Below are 18,829 nucleotides of genomic sequence, written 5' to 3' on the forward strand. Positions count from 1 at the left end.
GGCCCCCCACTCTGACCTCCTCAAACCACACCCTTGGCCAGAACAGGCAGTCTGTGAACCCATATATGCACATCTAGACCAAACTTCTCCATTCTAGGTTACAGTCTCAGCATTCAGGATCGCAGAGCCCATGTCCACTTCCAAGGCCAATGGGATCCCTTGCTGTCCAGATACATCACCCTAAATCTGAGAGGTGACCAGGGTGCCTGGCCTAGAAAGACAAGGGGACAGGCTCTATATGGGTTAGGGAGCCTACACGGGTACATTTCCCCTAGGCCCCCAGAACGTTAAGGATGGCTTACTGCACACACACACAGTTTTAATTGATAGAAGACTCAGACGGAGCAGAGTTTTTGTTGAATTTTTTTAAAAACAACTATATTGAGAAATAAGTGACCATACATATTTGAAGTGTACAGTCTTATAAGTTTTAACATATCTTAGCCATGAAATGATCGCCAAAATCAAGGTAGTGAATATGCCCAGCAACTACACATCTGCTTTTTCTCACAAGGGAGCAATTCACATTTTCTAGAGTTGTATATAGATGGAATCATACAATAGATAATATGTCTTCTTTCTTTTTTTTTTTTTAAAGATTTTATTTATTTATTTAAGAAAGAGAGAGCAAGTGGCGGTGGAAGGGGCAACGGGAGAGGGGAAAAACAGACTCCCTCGTAAGTAGGGAGCCAGATGTGGGGTTCAATCCCAGGACCCCTGAAATCATGACCTGAGCTGAAGGCAGATGCTTAACCAACTGAGCCACTCAAGAGCCCCATCATTTTGTCTTCTTTCAATGAGTATGATTATTTTGAGATTCATCTGTGTTGTTATGTGTATCAATGGCCCATTCCTTTTTATTGCTGAAATATTCCATTTTATGGATGTACCTTAAATTGTTTTTCAGTTCTCCCATGGGTTTTTTTCCTAGCCTTACTGAGATACAATTAACATATTACACTCTGTAAATTTAAGGAGTATAATAGGATGATCTGATACACATATATGTTACAAAATGATCCATTCACCTGTTAATGGACATTTGGGTTGTGCCAATTTGGGGACTTTTACAAGTGAAAACACAATGAACATTCATGTACAAGTCATTGCATATACACATACTATCTTTTTTCTTGGGTAAATACGTAGGAGCAGAATGGCCAGATCTTATGGTAGCTTAACTTTTTAAGGTACTGTTACACTATTTTCCAAAGTGGTTTTCAAAAATCAGTTGTCCATATATGCATGAGTTTATTTCTGGACCCTGTATTTTGTTTCATTGATCTTTTTTTTTTTTATAAATTAATTTTTATTGGTGTTCAATTTACCAACATACAGAATAACACCCAGTGCTCATCCCGTCAAGTGTCCCCAACCGTGCCCGTCACCCATTCACCCCCACCCCCCGCCCTCCTCCCCTTCCACCACCCCTAGTTCATTTCCCAGAGTTAGAAGTCTTTATGTTCTGTGTCCCTTTCTGATATCTCCCACACATTTCTTCTCCCTTCCCTTATATTCCCCTTCACTATTATTCATATTCCCCAAATGAGTGAGAACATACACTGTTTGTCCTTCTCCGATTGACTTACTTCACTCAGCATAATACCCTCCAGTTCCATCCACGTTGAAGCAAATGGTGGGTATTTGTCGTTTCTAATGGCTGAGTAATATTCCATTGTATACATAAACCACATCTTCTTTATCCATTCATCTTTCGATGGGCACTGAGGCTCCTTCCACAGTTTGGCTATTGTGGACATGGCTGCTAGAAACATCGGGGTGCAGGTGCCCCGGCGTTTCATTGCATCTGAATCTTCGGGGTAAATCCCTAACAGTGCAATTGCTGGGTCGTAGGGCAGGTCTATTTTTAATTCTTTGAGGAACCTCCACACAGTTTTCCAGAGTGGCTGCACCAGTTCACATTCCCACCAACAGTGTAAGAGTGTTCCCTTTTCTCCGCATCCTCTCCAACATTTGTTGTTTCCTGCCTTATTAATTTTCCCCATTCTCACTGGTGTGAGGTGGTATCTCATTGTGGTTTTGATTTGTATTTCCCTGATGGCAAGTGATGCAGAGCATTTTCTCATGTGCATGTTGGCCATGTCTATGTCTTCCTCTGTGAGACTTCTCTTCATGTCTTTTGCCCATTTCATGATTGGATTGTTTGTTTCTTTGGTGTTGAGTTTAAGAAGTTCTTTATAGATTTTGGAAACTAGCCCTTTATCTGATATGTTATTTGCAAATATCTTCTCCCATTCTGTAGGTTGTCTTTGAGTTTTGTTGACTGTATCCTTTGCTGTGCAAAAGCTTCTTATCTTGATGAAGTCCCAATAGTTCATTTTTGCTTTTGTTTCTTTTGTTTTCGTGGATGTATCTTGCAAGAAGTTACTGTGGCCAAGTTCAAAAAGGGTGTTGCCTGTGTTCTCCTCTAGGATTTTGATGGAGTCTTGTCTCACATTTAAATCTTTCATCCATTTTGAGTTTATCTTTGTGTATGGTGCAAGAGAGTGGTCTAGTTTCATTCTTCTGCATGTGGATGACCAATTTTCCCAGCACCATTTATTGAAGAGACTGTCTTTCTTCCAGTGGATCGTCTTTCCTCCTTTGTCGAATATTAGTTGACCATAAAGTTCAGGGTCCATTTCTGGGTTCTCTATTCTGTTCCATTGGTCTATGTGTCTGTTTTTGTGCCAGGACCACACTGTCTTGATGACCACAGCTTTGTAGTACAACCTGAAATCTGGCATTGTGATGCCCCCAGCTATGGTTTTCTTTTTTAAAATTCCCCTGGCTGTTCGGGGTCTTTTCTGATTCCACACAAATCTTAAAATAATTTGTTCTAAGTCTCTGAAGAAAGTCCATGGTATTTTGATAGGGATTGCATTGAACGTGTAAATTGCCCTGGGTAGCATTGACATTTTCACAATATTAATTCTGCCAATCCATGAGCATGGAATATTTTTCCATCTCTTTGTGTCTTCCTCAATTTCTTTCAGAAGTGTTCTATAGTTTTTAGGGTATAGATCCTTTACCTCTTTGGTTAGGTTTATTCCTAGGTATCTTATGCTTTTGGGTGCAATTGTAAATGGGATTGACTCCTTAATTTCTCTTTCTTCAGTCTCATTGTTAGTGTATAGGAATGCCATTGATTTCTGGGCATTGATTTTGTATCCTGCCACGCTACCAAATTGCTGTATGAGTTCTAGCAATCTTGGGGTGGAGGCTTTTGGGTTTTCTATGTAGAGTATCATGTCATCGGCGAAGAGGGAGAGTTTGACTTCTTCTTTGCCAATTTGAATGCCTTTAATGTCTTTTTGTTGTCTGATTGCTGAGGCTAGGACTTCCAATACTATGTTGAATAGCAGTGGTGAGAGTGGACATCCCTGTCTGGTTCCTGATCTTAGGGGAAAGGCTCCCAGTGCTTCCCCATTGAGAATGATATTTGCTGTGGGCTTTTCGTAGATGGCTTTTAAGATATTGAGGAAAGTTCCCTCTATCCCTACACTCTGAAGAGTTTTGATCAGGAATGGATGCTGTATTTTGTCAAATGCTTTCTCTGCATCTAATGAGAGGATCATATGGTTCTTGGTTTTTCTCTTGCTGATATGATGAATCACATTGATTGTTTTACGAGTGTTGAACCAGCCTTGTGTCCCGGGGATAAATTCTACTTGGTCATGGTGAATAATTTTCTTAATGTGTTGTTGGATCCTATTGGCTAGTATCTTGTTGAGAATTTTTGCATCCATGTTCATCAGGGATATTGGTCTGTAATTCTCCTTTTTGGTGGGGTCTTTGTCTGGTTTTGGAATTAAGGTGATGCTGGCCTCATAGAATGAATTTGGAAGTACTCCATCTCTTTCTATCTTTCCAAACAGCTTTAGTAGAATAGGTATGATTTCTTCTTTAAACGTTTGATAGAATTCCCCTGGGAAGCCATCTGGCCCTGGACTCTTGTGTCTTGGGAGGTTTTTGATGACTTCTTCAATTTCCTCCCTGGTTATTGGCCTGTTCAGGTTTTCTATTTCTTCCTGCTCCAGTTTTGGTAGTTTGTGGCTTTCCAGGAATGCGTCCATTTCTTCTAGATTGCCTAATTTATTGGCGTAGAGCTGTTCATAATATGTTTTTAAAATCGTTTGTATTTCCTTGGTGTTGGTAGTGATCTCTCCTTTCTCATTCATGATTTTATTAATTTGAGTCTTCTCTCTCTTCTTTTTGATAAGGTTGGCTAATGGTTTATCTATCTTATTAATTCTTTCAAAGAACCAACTCCTGGTTCTATTGATCTGTTCCACAGTTCTTCTGGTCTCAATTTCGTTGATTTCTGCTCGAATTTTAATTAACTCTCTTCTTCTGCTGGGCGTCGGGTCGATTTGCTGCTTCTTCTCTAGCTCCTTTATGTGTAAGGTTAGCTTTTGTATTTGAGTTCTTTCCAGTTTTTGAATGGATGCTTGTATTGCGATGTATTTCCCCCTCAGGACTGCTTTTGCTGCATCCCAAAGATTTTGAACAGTTGTATCTTCATTCTCATTAGTTTCCATGAATCTTTTTAATTCTTCCTTAATTTCCTGGTTGACCCTTTTATCTTTTAGCAGGATGGTCCTTAACCTCCACGTGTTTGAGGTCCTTCCAAACTTCTTCTTGTGATTGAGTTCTAATTTCAAGGCGTTATGGTCTGAGAATATGCAGGGGACGATCCCAATCTTTTGGTATCGGTTCAGACCCAATTTGTGACCCAGTATGTGGTCTATTCTGGAAAAAGTTCCATGTGCACTTGAGAAGAATGTGTATTCAGTTGAGTTTGGATGTAAAGTTCTGTAGATATCTGTGAAATCTATCTGGTCCAGTGTATCATTTAAAGCTCTCGTTTCTTTGGAGATGTTGTGTTTAGAAGACCTATCAAGGGTAGAGAGAGCTAGATTGAAGTCACCAAGTATAAGTGTATTATTATCTAAGTATTTCTTTACTTTGGTTAATAATTCGTTTAAGTATTTGGCAGCTCCCACATTCGGGGCATATATATTGAGGATTGTTAAGTCCTCTTGTTGGATAGATCCTTTAAGTATGATATAGTGTCCCTCTTCGTCTCTCACTACTGTCTTCGGAGTGAATTTTAGTTTATCTGATATAAGGATGGCTACCCCTGCTTTCTTTTGAGAACCATTTGGATGGTAAATGGTTCTCCAACCTTTTATTTTCAGGTTGTAGGTGTCCTTCTGTCTAAAATGAGTCTCTTGTAGACAGCAAATAGATGGGTCCTGCTTTTTTATCCAGTCTGAAACCCTGCGCCTTTTGATGGGGTCATTAAGCCCGTTCACGTTCAGAGTTACTATTGACAGATATGAGTTTAGTGTCATCATGTTATCTATTTAGTCCTTGTTTTTGTGGATTGTTCCACTGAACTTCTTCTTAAAGGGGAATTTTAAGAGTCCCCTTTAAAATTTCTTGCAGAGCTGGTTTGGAGGTCACATATTCTTTCAGTTCCTGCCTGTCTTGGAAGCTCTTTATCTCTCCTTCCATTTTGAATGAGAGCCTTGCTGGATAAAGTATTCTTGGTTGCATGTTCTTCTCATTTAGGACCCTGAATATATCCTGCCAGCCCTTTCTGGCCTGCCACGTCTCTGTGGAGAGGTCTGCTGTTACCCTAATATTCCTCCCCATGAAAGTCAGGGACTTCTTGTCTCTTGCTGCTTTAAGGATCTTCTCTTTATCTTTGGAATTTGCAAGCTTCACTATTAGATGTCGAGGTGTTGAACGGTTTTTATTGATTTTAGGGGGGGATCTCTCTATTTCCTGGATCTGAATGCCTGTTTCCCTTCCCATATTGGGAAAGTTTTCAGCTAGGATTTGTTCAAATACATATTCTGGCCCTCTGTCCCTTTCGGCGCCCTCGGGAACCCCAATTAAACGTAGGTTTTTCTTCCTTAGAGTGTCATTTATTTGCCTTAATCTGTCTTCATGGTTCTTTAATTGTTTATCTCTTTTTTCCTCAGTTTCCCTCTTTGCCATTAACTTGTCTTCTATGTCACTCACTCGTTCTTCCACCTCGTTAACCCTCGTCGTTAGGACTTCTAGTTTGGATTGCATCTCATTCAGTTGATTTTTAATTTCTGCCTGATTGGATCTAAATTCTGCAGTCATGAAGTCTCGTGAGTCCTTAATGCTCTTTTCTAGAGCCACCAGTAGCTGTATAATGGTGCTTCTGAATTGGCTTTCTGACATTGAAGTGTAATCCAGATTTTGTAGCTCTGTGGGAGAGAGGGCTGTTTCTGATTCTTTCTTTTGAGGTGAGGTTTTCCTTCTAGTCATTTTGCTCAGTGCGGAGTGGCCAAAAACAAGTTGTATTGGGAAAAGGAGAGAAAGAGAGAGAAGGAAAGAAAAGAGAAAAAGAAAAAAAAAAGAAAAGAAAAAGGAAAGAAGAGAAGAAAAAGGGAAAGAAAAAGAAAGAAAGGTGAAAAAAAAAGGGGGTGGGGGAAGCAATCAGAAATCAAAAAGAAAAGAAAAAAGAAAAAAAAAGAAAAAAAAAAACACGGGGGAGTATTTCTGTAGATTTTAAGTCCCTTGACTTCCCCTGGAACTGGTCCGTCCAGCTGGTCTTCTGGGGGAGGGGCCTGTTGCGCTGATTCTCAGGTGTTAGCACTTGGGGGAGCTGCTCTGCCCCAGCCTGCTGCAGGGCTCAGCGGGGGTTGTTTACCCCGTGAGGTCTCAGGAGGAACAGTCGCAGTTGCTATGGCAACTCTGGAAGCCTAGAGTCAGCCTCCGCAGGAACTACGGGGCTCTCGGTCCGCAGGGCCTGGAGGCTCCGGGGCGGGGCCGCTGATCTGCTCAGCTCGGGGCAGGAGCGTCCTTGCTGTCTCGGGCCCTCCCGGCCTCTGCCTGTCCCGGGGGAGGCCGGATCCTGGGCTGTGTCCCGGCGCCCTGTGCTCCGGGGCCTGCGCTGTGGGATTCGCGCTCCCGCCCCGCAGCCCCCTCCGCGGAGCCGCCGCCCGAGCCCCTCCGAGCTGCTCCGGTCGGTCCCTCCGTGCGCGCTGCAGCCCTTAGGGAGCTCGGAGCACTCTCCCGGGGCGCAGGTGTCTGTTAGTGTCCCCGGGAGCCCGAGGGCATCCCCGCCCTCCTGGGTCCTGCTCCAACTCCCTGCGGGCCCCTTTCCGCCCGCCCGGGAAGGTTGGTGCAGCTCCTGCTCCTCCGGGACGGGGCTCTCCTGTCCTGGGGACACTCGCCCCGGCCTCAGCCCGGCTCCTCGCGGGCCCCTCCCCCTCGGAGGCCTTTTGTTCCTTTATTTCTTTTTCCCCGTCTTCCTACCTTGATAGAAGCGCGAACTCTTCTCACTGTAGCGTTCCAGCTGGTCTCTCTTTAAATCTCAGGCCGAATTCGTAGATTTTCAGGATGATTTGAAGGTTATCTAGGTAATTTGTTGGGGACAGGCGATTTGGGGACCCTGCTCTTCCGCCATCTTGCCCCTCCTCTTGTTTCATTGATCTATTTGTCAACCTTTTTTGTCAATAACATACTGTTTTGATTACTATAGCTTTAGAATGTGTCTTGAAATCAGAAGAAACTGTAGCATTTTTCTTTTTCAACATTTTGTAATTATTTTGTTTTTTGCATTTCCATATAAATTTTAGAATCAACTTGTCAATTAAAAAAAAAGAAACAGAACAACAACAACAACAACAAACCTGATGAGATTTTCATTAGGATTGCACTGATTCTATAGGCCAATGTAGAATTGACAACCTAGCAATACGGAGTTGTCAGACCCATGACACAGGGTATACATCTCCATTTACTTCGGTCATCTTTAATTTCTTTCAGCAGTGTTTTTTTGTTTCTGTTTTTGTTTTTCTCAGCAGTGTTTATAGTTTTTAGCATACAGGTCTTTTGTCAGATTTGTCCCTAACTCTTCCATATTTATATTATTTGATACAACTGTAAATGGTATCTTTATGAATGGAATCTTTTTATTTCAATTCCTGAGTGTTTAATTCTAGTATATAGTAATACTATTGATTTTTGTATATTGCTCTTGAATCCTGCAACATTCCTAAACTCACTTACCATTTTTGGTAGGTTTTTTTTGTAGATTCCATCAGGTTTTTTTTATGGGTGTTCGTGGCATCCACTAATAAAGATAGTTTTACTTCCTTTCTAGTCTGCCTGCATTTTTTTTATCAGTTGTCAAATTTACAGATGTAGTTGTTTAAAATATTTCCTCACCACCCTCCTAATGTAGTCTATAGAGCTGTTACCTCTTTTGATCCTGATATTAATATTTGGTGGCTTTCTCTTTTTTTTTCTAATCAGTCTGCTTAGAAGTTGATCACTCTTGAGCTTCTAAAGAACCAGCTTTTGGTTTCAGTGACTTTCTCTGTTGTTTTTCTGGTTTCTACTTCACTGACTTCTGCTATGATCTTTATTATCTTTAACTTTTATCTTTATTATTTACTTTTTTCCCTTTTCTTTGGGTTTCATTGGTTCTTCTTATTCTAGTTCCTTAAGATAGAAACTAAGATCACTGTTTAAGGATGTTCTTTTCAAATACAGGCATTTAGTATATAAAATTTCTCCCTAAGTACTGATTTTTTAGTATCCCACAAATTTGATATGTTGTGTTTTCATTTTTATTTACTTCAAAATATTTCCAAATCCCTCTTTTATATATCTTCAGTGAATCAATTCAGTGATTGTCATTTAGAATAGTGCAGTTTGGTTTCCAAATATTTGGGGATTTTTAGAGATCTTTCTGTTATTTATTTCTAATATAACCCCACTGTGGTCAGAGGATGCACTTTGTAGGAGTTAAATCTTTTTAAATTTATTGAGACTTGTTTTATGACCCAGAATATGTCCCATCTTGATAAATGATCCGTGTACACTTGAGAAGAATGTGTATTCTGCTGTCACTGGGTAGAGTGTTCTGTGAATTTTATCATTGCTTTTGATTATGAGGTATATTAGTTTAACTTTATGGTTCTTGTGATTAATGTTTATTGAGGATCTTGGACTTTGAGCTTATAGTTTAATCAGTTTGGAAATATCTTAGCCATTTTTTTTAGAAGGAATCAAGATTTTTGTTTTGTTTTAAAGATTTTATTTATTTATTCATGAGAGGGCAGCCCGGGTGGCTCAGTGGCTTAGTGCCGCCTTCAGCCCAGGGCTTGATCCTGGGGGCCCGGGATCAGGTCCTGCGTCAGGCTCCCTGCATGGAGCCTGCTTCTCCCTCTGCCTGTGTCTCTGCCTCTGTGTGTGTATGTGTCTCTCACAAATAAATAAAATCTTTAGAAAAAAATATTTATTCATGAGAGATACACAGAGAGAGGCAGAAACACAGGCAGAGGGAGAAGCATGCTTCCTGTGGGGAGCCAGTTGTGGGACTTGATCCCAGGACCCCGGGATCAGGACCTGAGCCAAAGGCAGATGCTCAACTACTGAGCCAACCAGGCATTCCATCTTAGCCATTTTTTTTTAAGATTTTATTTATTTCTTAGAGAGAGAGAGAGAGCACAAGCAGGGTTTGGGGGTGGGGAGAGAGAGAAAAGCAGACATCCCACTGTAGTCAGAGAACACACTTTGTATGAATTAAATCCTTTTTAATTTATTGAGACTTGTTTCATGACCCAGAATATACCATAGTTTTAATTAGGTTGACTTGGTTGGTAATATTGTTGAAGTCTACTGTATTTTGCTGATTGTCTCTCTACTTCTTATATCAGTTATTGACAGAGGAGTATTGAAATCTGTAGCTATTACCATGGATGTTTCTATTTCTTTTTGCAAGTTCACCTAATTAACATATCAGTTTTGTTTCATGCATTTCAAAGTTCTGTTATTAGGGCATAAACATTTAAAATTGCTATGCCCTCTTGATTATCATTATAAAATGATCCTCTTTATCCTGGTAATATTCTCTTTTCTGAAGTCTGCTTTGTTTGATATTCATGTAATCACTTCAGGTTTCTTCTATTATTAGTGTTATCATGGTAAATCTTTTCTCATCCTTTTAAACTACTTGTATCTGTATATTTGAAGTGCATTTTTTGTAGACAACACTATGTTGTCATCTTGATTTTTTAATGCATTTTGGCAATCTCTGTATCTTAACTGGTTATATATACTATTTACATGTAGTATGATTTTTGGCATGGTTAAGTTTAAGTCTGTCATCTTCCTATTTGTTTTCTGTTTGTCCCATCTGTTATTTTTTTCCTTTCCCTGCCTGCTTTTGGATTTATTGTGTATTGTATGATTCCATTTTACCCTTTTGTTGGATTATTCGCTATAACTCTCTGTTTTGTTATTTTCATTGTTGCTTTAGGGTTTATAGTATACATCTTTTTTTTTAAGATTTATTTATTTATTATTTGAGAGAGAAAGTGAGTCGGGGGGGAAGGGCAAAGGCAGAGGGGAAGAAAGAATCTCGAGCAGACTCCTTGCTGAGGGCAGAGCCCAACAAGGTGCTTGGTCCCACGACCCTGAAATCATGACCTGAGCTGAAATCAAGAGTCTGAAGCTTAACTGACTGAGTCACCCAGGCACCCATAAAGCATACATCTTTAACTTATTACATCTACCTTCAAGTGACATAATATAATTTCACATGTAACACAAGAACCTTACAATAATATATTTACCTCTCCCCCCCATCAGCCTTTATGCTATCAGTTCCATACATTTCACTTTTTGATATGTTATAGGATGCACATGACATTGTTGGTTTTGTATAAACATTTGATACTTCTGTCTGCTTTTTAAGATTTTCTTTTTATCAGCCCTTTTTATTATGAGGTATTATGGTATAGTTTTTCTTCATGGTTCTTGTTTTTGGTGTTTATTGAGCATCTTGAGTTTGTGAGCTTTTAGTTTTCATCAATTTTGGAAATAGCTCAGCCATTTTTTCTTCAAATATTTTTTCCTGTTCCCACCCATGCCTCCTTTCCAAACTCTAATTACACATATACTGAGCAATCTCAAATTATCCCACAGCCCAATGATGCTCTTATTTAGTTACTTTTGTGTGTATGCTTTATTTTGGATAGTTTCTATTACTCTGTATTCAATTTACATCTTTTCTTTTGCAATCTAATCTGCCGTTGGTCTCATCCAGTATATTGAGATTTTATCTTTACAAGTTTGATTTGGATCTTTTTTATATCTTGTATGTGGCTACTTAATTTTTTGAACATACAATTCAAACAGTTACAACAATTTTTTCAAAGCCTTTCTCTACTTATTCTAATATCTATGTCAGTTCTGATAGGTGTTAACTGATTCATTTTTCTCCTTATTATGGGTCATGTTTTCCTGTCTGTTTTGCATGCCTGATAATATTTGAATAAATGCTGAACATTGTTTAATTTAACTTTTTTGCCTGCTGTATATTTTTATATTCCTATAAATATTCTTGACACTTGTTTTGGAATAAAATTTAATTACTTAGATGCATTTTGACTTTTCTCAAGTCTTAGTTTTATTATTTGTTAGGCTGGCCTAGTGCAGTGCTCACTCTAGAACAAATTATTCCCCATTACTGAGGCAAAACCTTCCTAAGTACTCTCCTCAATGCCCCATGAATTATGAGTTTTTTCTGTGAGAACCAGCTCTGTGTGAAGACCAGGTACTCTTCCCTTTCATCTTCTTGGATAGTTCTTTCCCCAGGCTTGGGCAGTCTCCTTCCATGCATGCAATAATCAGTATTTTATGTATCTCAGGATTCTCTCTGTGCAGCTCTCCTTTCTCTGGCACTTTGTTCTGAAAACTCTATCCATTTTGGTCTCCCCAGCCTCTCAGCTATGTCTCCTTAACTCAGAAAGTCCAATGTGCATCATCTGTGTAACACCTTCACAGCCTAGAAACATTCTCATAGCAGTAAGGAGGTACAGTCATAGGGTTTACTGCCCTTTGTTGCCTTTTATTCAGTTTTTTTTTTATTCAGTGTTTTGAAAACTTTGTTTCATATTTATTGGCTCATTTCTCAGGTTTTTTTCAGATGAGAAGGTAAATCCAGTCCCTGTTAATCCATCTTGGCTAGAAGCAGAAGTATTCAAATCAGAGTTTTTGGTTAATTCTATGGGAAAAGTGAAAGTCTTCAGCACCAAAGACTTTATTATAGCCTCTCTTTATTGAGACTTAAGCTTCCTTAAGAACTCCAAGAGTTGACTGATAAGTAGATACCTATATAGCAAATGCAGCATTTACTGAGTCAAGAGAAAATATTTCATAAACCACCGTTGGTCATCATCTCCTATGTGGAGAAATACAATTACCCTTTGTTATATTTTTTACTACCTAGCTGGCCATGGTCCAATGAAACAGTTTCCTTGATTGTTTCTTTGCTCGGTTGCTATGTAAAGAAAGATACAATGCAAATTTTAACTCATATTTCTCTAGTAGCTTTGTAGGCTAAATTCTGTTGGTCTTGAGGAAGTACTGAAAAGTAGAGTTCTTTTAACTTCTACTCCATCTTATGAATGTCAGTTCTTGAGATATACTCTCTAAGTAGGAGTGTTTCATGACTTGTCAAAGAATTCAGAACTTTTACAAAATATAGTAGTTAGGCACTATGACCTAAGAATATTATTTCAATAATTTTTTAAAATTCAGTTGTAAGAATTTAGAGTTGAATATTTTCTGTCTAAGCAGTACGCAGATGGCTAGTAACAATCCCAAGAGATGTTATAGTATCTGGGAGTTGATAAGAGAACAGGATCAAGTAGCCGTGTGGAAAAGCAGCTTTCAAGTAATTTCTTAAGACATATAATTTAAGAACATCGCACATAAGAAATATCATCTGAATCACAGACACAGGAGTAAATAAGTTTTATGAGAACATAGTCTCGTCTATAGAACCCATGTAGATGGTCACTGATTGGCACAAATCAGTCACTGCTATGACGATAGCTGCTGTTAGTTCAGGGCTCAACGCTGGATATGAGAGTGAACAGGGCTTCCTTCCATATCATGCCGAGGACATTCTTCCCACCAGTGATATGTCCAGCACCTCTAATTGCCAACTACCCACACTTCTTTCTCCCCACCAAACAGTTGTCCCCATCTGCCGGCTCCTTCCTTCCACCGAGGACAGAAACATACCGGCAAGGAAAAGAGAACTCTTATTTGTAAATACTGACAAAGCCACAATATCTCTTTGCATGCTTGGTTAGTAAGAAATAGGACTTGTGATAAAGTTTCATGCGGTTACTGAAGCTCTGCATAGCTATGTAAATGTGGATTTATATTTTAAAAAATCACCTCTGGGGTAGCCCTGGTGGCCCAGCAGTTTGGCACCGCCTTGGGCCCAGGGTGTGATCCTGGAGACTGGGGATCAAGTTCCATGTCGGGCTCCCAGCATGGAGCCTGCTTCTCTCCCTCTCCCTCTGCCTGTGTCTCTGCCTCTCTCTCTCTCTATCATGAATAAATGAATAAATAAATAAATAAATAAATAAATAAATAAATAAATAAATAAAATCTTTATTAAAAAAATCACCTCTGTCAGTATGTCATTTGAAGCACTGGGTGGTTCCCAATGGTTTTGTAAATATCATTGTCCATACTGTATAGCGTAGAAGCCATTGGTAGCTTTGTGTTGAAAGAAATATTGGGCCTCACTTTTGAGTTTGGATATCCTGTGAGATTCTGAAAAAAGGATAGAAATTTTTCATTTTTATTTCAAAGCAAAACCCCAGGTACACAGTGTGGTAATGATTGGGCATTCAATGAATTGTTGTAGACTAAGTCAATAAATGAATGGATGTTGTCGATGATGAAAGCCTGAATCCCAAGAAGTCAAGAGATAAACAACTGTCTGTTGTATCATTTGACTAGCATTAACTATGAAATGTTTATAAAACTTACTGAGAAATTAAACATCCAAAATGCTAAAAAATTTCATTTTCCAAGTATTACTGAATATCACTTAGTGCTATGGTAACTCTAATGATAATTTTCAGCAAAAAAATGAGTAAGAATGATTCCATAAGGGAGAAGATTTAATGTATAATCTAATATTTTATTTTAAAAAGTTAAAACCTATTGGACTTTTCTCTCATTATTTTAGTATCAATTAAATACCAATATTAATCTTACAGAAAACTAGTTCTGGTAGACTTCAGTTATGAAGCCATTGGTATATAGGCCAAAGTCAACCGTGGCTAGAACTAAGTACATAAGAGAATATTTATTTAGCAGTTACTTCTTGTTTCCTGCTCCCTGCCAGCACCGTTTGAGGCTGTTTGTAACTGGAAATGCTCTGAGGAGTTTGTGATTTTTTCCTTGTGTTGCTGAGCCATTTTTTTTCCATTCTAAAATGATCTGGGCAGCATTTCTTATTGTGTGACTGACCTTTGACTACTTTTATCAGATTTACAATAAATGCTCATTTTTTTAATGAGCATTTTAATGAACAAGCTCTTGCCTTTTTGCCCCTCTCCAGACCACGGAATCAGAATTGAAAAGAGAGATGGAAATCAACTTTTTCACCAAGGTTCTTTGGTGATTTTCCTGAGCACTTTAGTTGAAGAACTGCTGGGTTTTCTGTATGTTAGGCAATGCAGAATGTTTAAATATGAGTTGAACCTGGCTTTGAAACATACGAATCAAGGTCCAGAGACAACTGTTTCATTTCTCCTCTTTTTTCCTAGCAGTTAAAGCAGAAAAGCCATTTCACCTTAAGAATAAGAGAGGAGAGGAAGGTATGAAATTGTTTTCCTGCTCTGAGACTAATAGGAATGAAAGAAACGTCTGCAGAGCCTTTTCTGCACATTTGTGTGTGTGTGCCAGTACTAGGCTAAATGGTACACATTTCCCTGCATTTGATTCTCACTATAGCCCACGAAGAAGAAAATGTGTGATCTTCTTTTAGAAATAAAAGAATAGGGGCACCTCAGTGCTCAGTCGACTAAGTGTCTGCCTTCGGCTCAGGTCATGATCCCAGGGTCCTGAGATAGAGCCCCAAGTCGGGCTCCCTGTTCAGCGGGGATCTGCTTCTGCCTCTGCCTCTACCCTTCCCCCTGTTTGTGTGCTCTCTCTCTGTCTGTCTGTCTGTCTCTCTCTGTCAAATAAATAAATAAAATCTTTGGAGATAAAAGAGCAAAAATAAATAAATAAAATAAAAGAGCAGAGGTACAGGCAGGTTTAGTCATTTGCTTAACATCACAGAGTGAGTAGGTGGGAAAAGTATCCTAGGAAAATTATCCCAACAAGACATTATGGTCATTAAAGCCCCTCTCGTTTGTCTCAGCTTTTGTTTGATCATGGCTCCAGGGAAATAAAATTGTCCTCCATAACTTAGAGGTTGGGGGCTATCGTTACAGGGGGGGAAGTCACCGCCCATAATAAGTATGGAATACATATAATTTTCTAGGTGCTTACTGTGTATATTCATTCATTTAGTTCTCACTCCAGACCTTATCTAAGTTCTGTTATTGCCCCCATTTTACAGGTGGGACTACTGAGGTAGAGAGGTTAACTAACCTACAGAGGGTCACATAGCTAATAAGTAGAGGAGCTAACATTCATCCCAAACAATGTGATGCCAGAATCTAGGACTTTAACAACTACATATTACTGCTGCTGGATGGGTGAGGGTTGTCTATCCTCTCCCCATGGCGGAGGCATATCAATGTCATCTGAAGTTGAAGCTCCTTTCTCTTATTCCAAACTGTGTTGTACATGCTAATGCTCTTAGCCCATGGTGGTATAGGCACCTCCAGATACCAGGAGCCAAGTGGCTTCCACAAGTTGGGCTGGGGGACAAAGCACCCTTATCCTTTTTTTTTTTTTTAAAGAGTTTATTTATTCATGACACACAGAGAGACAAGCAGAAACACTGGCAGAGGGAGAAGCAGGCTCCATGCAGGGAGCCCGACGTGGGACTTGATCCAGGTCCCCAGGATCACGCCCTGGGCTGAAGGCAGCGCTAAACCACTGGGCCGCCCAGGCTGCCCACCCTTATCCTTTCTGAAGCACCTGAGCACTCATGTAGGAACAGAACCTACCAGAAAGTGACAAACAGCCCCCATGTTGGTCAAGTGTTCCCCTGGAGAGTGCTGTTGTCTGAGTTGTCCATCAGGTGAGGGCTCTTGAACCTGTTTGGCTTCCTTGGTGAGAACAGAGGGGCACACCTTGCCTTTGCAAAAACAAGCACCTGTGCCAGGTGGCGATGATGTGGAAATGCCGAAACTGATACTGGGGAAGCCCGGCAGCAGCGCTCAGTGTGTGGGCAGCGGTCCACCTTGGGCAGCCTGTGGCCTGCTAGGAGAAGCCTCAGTGCAAGAAACGGGACTGTAGGTGTGGCCTTTTGGACCACATCTGACTTTCGTATAATCAATCCACATTTATCACCAGGACCCCTTTTTTTAAAATCAGTGATTTGAAGACCTGCTTAGAAAATTAAGAGTATTGGCCACCTTGTCTCTTGCTATGTGTAAAATTTTTATGATGAAGGAAAGGCAGGAAAAGGCAAAGCAAGTGGGGTTGAGGAGGTGCTCTGCTCTGGGGTGAGGACAAGGATGGCAGCTCGACTTCCCTGAGAGCTCCCCAAGCAGCAGGCATTGATTTTTTTCATTTAGGAGTGCATTTAATCTTCTCAACAACTGATACTGTTATTTATTGCTTTGACAAATGAGGATATGGAAACATAAGTAAGTTAAATAATTTGCCCATAATTAAATTGCTCATTAGCAGCGGAGTAATCACTAGGCAGCCTAGCTCCAGAAACCATAGTATTTGCCTTTCATTCATTCCTTCATTCATTTAGTCAGTAAAAATGTACTGCATTCCTATTAAGGGCCAGTATTTTATTTTATTTTATTTTATTTTATTTTATTTTATTTATTTTATTTTATTTTATTTCTTTCTTTCTTTCTTTCTTTCTTTCTTTCTTTCTTTCTTTCTTTCTTTTTGTTAAGATTTTATTTGTTTGAGAGAGATTAAGAACACAGAGGGAGAAGGAGAAGCAGACTTCTCGCTGAGCAAGGAGCCTGACACGGGGCTCCATCCCATCCATGACCCTGAGATCATGAACTGAACCAAAGGCAGATGCTTAACCGACTGAGCCACCCACGTGCTCCAAGGGCCAGCATTTCTGATGAGTGCTGCATTATCAGTATTCTAGCACTAGAACCTTCCCATGGCCTGTCCTAAAGGATCCTTTCATCTGTACATTTGTGTGTAGATGTGTGTTGGTTTACTTTAAAGGCAATATATATGATGATACTTTCTAGGACATAATATTTCTGAAAGATGCCAGGAACTATGGTAAGACTGAACATACCCAGAATTCATTGATGCATCTTGTTACTCATTCATAATAATATAAAAAGCAATGTGAGACATTTTCCTAACTCTGCAACTCAAGAAATCTCACAAAGAGAATTAGGAGTTTGTAATCTCATGCACACACACACGAATACTGTACTTGAAATCTACAGCTCCCAGTGCCTGGGTGGTACCATCAGTTAAACATCGTACTCTTGGTTTCAGGTCAGGTGGTGATCTCAGTGGTGAAATCAAGCCCTATATACGGCTCCGTGCTCAACGTAGAGTCTGCTTAAGACTCTCTCTGCCTCTCCCTACACACATATTCTCTCTCCCTCAAATATATAAATGAATCTTAAAAAAAAAAAAGAAATCTACAGCTCAAGAATCTATCTCATGATCATGAGCTATTTTCTTACCAAAAAGAGTTTAAGAAACTTTGAATATTAGACCACTTCAGTGGAAATTCACCACATTCTTCAAACATGTTCAAGACTTCAAGAAGTTCTTCAATACATAAACTTGTGATTTTGTTTAACCCAATATTGTCCAAACTTACTTGCATATGAAACTTTTCTTTCAAGCAATATTAATGAATGGACTGCTGACCACACTTGTGAAAATGCCATTGTGGATATATACTATACCATTAAGTAGTAAAGCAGAAAGTGACAACTGTAAGCTTCCCGGGATTAGCCTACGTTAGATCTGACCACAGGATAAAATCCAGATTTTATCCTGGTCTATTCTGATTCTTTAAACAAAACATCTCTGGAGTCAGTCAAGAAATGTTGACTCGGGTAGTAAGCCAGTTAATACTTCCTCTTCTCCAGGCTGAGCAGGAGCAGATACCATACCAAAAAGGAACAGGAATTGGCTCAGTAATGCCTTGAACAGATTTCACTGTGCAACTTTTTCTTTTCTAAAAAGCTCTCATCTCTTTGTACCTCGAATAAATGTAGAAACACAAAAGAGCCAACCATTAGTAATCCTATTAAAAATTAGTTATTGCAAGACTATCCAGTCATGTTTATTCTTATCCTCCCTCTTACCCCATTTCTTGACTGAGACCTTATTAGATGTGCCCTTTCATTAGCAGACTTGACAAGAGCCTCAGCTTAGCATCCCGAAAACACATTCTTAACCCACTTAGAGTGATAGAGCATATGGCATAATGGTCTTAGAATCTTAATGCCGTTTGCATTTAAGTGTGTGAATCTGGAGGCGCCAGAGCTCTCTTAATAGCCCATGTGGTTTTTGAAGGCAGTCTAGCCATGTCCATTAAAAGTAAGAACATATCTTTTCACCCAGCTGTCCACCAACTTTAGGAATTATCCCATGGAAGATGTTACTGAAATATGAAAAGATAAATACAAAAAGATCTTAAATAATTATTTCTAGTAGTAGGAAACTGGAAACTGCCTAAATAAACAGGGATTAGTTAAATAAAGGACAAATCATTCATGTGATAGGATACTGTGTGGCCATCCAAAGTAGAATAGCCTGGGTACCTGGGTAGCTCAGTGGTTGAGCATCTACCTTCAGGTCAGGTTGTGATCCTGGAGTCCTGTGATCC

At 39.6% G+C, this 18,829-nt stretch overlaps 1 protein-coding gene across 3 annotated transcripts in view; it reads left to right on the forward strand.

Moving 5' to 3' along the window:
- Window positions 1-18,829, forward strand: part of FRMD4B (FERM domain containing 4B) — a 323,770-nt gene that overhangs the window by 220,301 nt on the left and 84,640 nt on the right. The gene's annotated exons all lie outside the window — the stretch shown is intronic.

Source organism: Nyctereutes procyonoides, unplaced genomic scaffold, assembly GCF_905146905.1.
Source record: "Nyctereutes procyonoides isolate TBG_1078 unplaced genomic scaffold, NYPRO_anot_genome, whole genome shotgun sequence".
NCBI classification, from domain to species: Eukaryota; Metazoa; Chordata; class Mammalia; order Carnivora; family Canidae; genus Nyctereutes; species Nyctereutes procyonoides.